Here is a 1671-nt window from a genome sequence, read left to right as displayed (position 1 = left end):
AATGCCTATGCGAAAATAGTAGCAGCGAGTGCCAATAGAGGAAAAAAAAATCTTTAAGTATGTAGGACACATTTGAATAAATACATATTACTTCAACAAGGGCAAATTAGAGAAAATGTATGTGTGAGAAAGTCATAATTGAGAGGATTATTTTGAAAAAAAAAAATTCTTAATTAGGGACACATTTTGAGATAAAATATTTTAATGGGTCATTTTTTATATAGCTTATATAATATCTAAAAATATTTTAGAAAGGGACCAATTTGAAAAAAAAAATTATTTTCATAAGAATAAATTAGAAAAAAATCAATTAGGTACATTTAAATATATAAGATTTAATAAGAAAAGATCAAGTCTTCAAGAAACCAATATAAGGAAATAAAATAATTTTGAGATTGAATTTTATGAGGATATATTTGAAATTTTTATTGATAAGGGGGCATATATGAAAAGGTTTTGAGAAAGCATATACCAAAATTTAAATATAAAAAATCGAGGGTGGGCATATTCCTCCCCCGGGCCTCACCTCCCTCCTCCACTGAATTACCGGCCATAGTTTTCCTCTCTAATATCTCGATCCCATGCATTACAAGCTTTCTTTTTATGAATAACACCATTATAAGCGGAAGGCGAAGATGTGACAACCCCCCTCCCGGTGTACCAATTAGTGCCAACTGCAAAGAGAATTATGGTCCATTTAGTTCATTGATTCAAATTTTTAATTTGAGTTAAGTTGTGAGCTTATGTGACAGCTTTTTACTGTAGTAAAAAGTTAGATGTGACTGTTTCTAAAAACTTTTTACTGTAACAAAACTCGAATTTTAAATTCGAATCGGTGAAGTGAGCTTTTTACTGTACCAAAAAGTTAGATGTAACTGTTTCTAAAAACTTTTTACTGTAACAAAACTCGAATTTTAAATTCGAATCGGTGAAATGAACTAGATCTTAATATACACATAAAACGACACTTCAATATATATCTTATGACTTATCTCTCTACAGCCTCTCATATAGTGTTGAAACTTTAGACCGGCGGGCCTACTTGAAGCCTAAATTTTTTGGGCTCATCGGGCAGGCCCATAAGGCCGCACGTCCAAGCAAATTTTCAGACTCGAGTTGCCTGAGAATGGTCGGAATCGCCGAAGCCCGTCGCCGAAGAAAGCCTCCGACCGTCGATCGCCGGAATTTTTTTTATTTTTTTCCCTCCGGCCCGATCAACAGCAATTTTTTGACCATTGGCGTCCGACCTGACCCGCTACCCAAAAAGCTCGACTTCAATGGCTCATTTGTTTACCGTTGCCCGATTTTCGGCCCGAACCCAACCCGCCGAGACAAAAAAAAAGACAGTGGGATCCGAATTTGGTGAAAAATAATCAATTTTTTAACCCAAAAATTTCCCTATAAATACCATTCATCTCCATACATTTTTCTCACCCAAACTCTTTCAATCTCTCTTAATTTCTCTCAATCTCTCAAATCACTCTCAATATTTTTCTAAAAACTATCACAATATCCTAAAGCTCTCTCTCTCATATCGCTCTTATTTTTAATAATGTGTGTTGAATGTTGATTTTAATTTTTATATAATTTTAACACAAAATAACTTAATAATTATTTATATACAAATACAATTACTAAATAATAGTATATTATATATAATATATATACAAT

Source organism: Morus notabilis, unplaced genomic scaffold (genome assembly GCF_000414095.1).
Source record: "Morus notabilis unplaced genomic scaffold, ASM41409v2 Scaffold823, whole genome shotgun sequence".
Classification (NCBI taxonomy): Eukaryota; Viridiplantae; Streptophyta; class Magnoliopsida; order Rosales; family Moraceae; genus Morus; species Morus notabilis.
Note: the sequence above shows the minus strand (reverse complement) of the source record.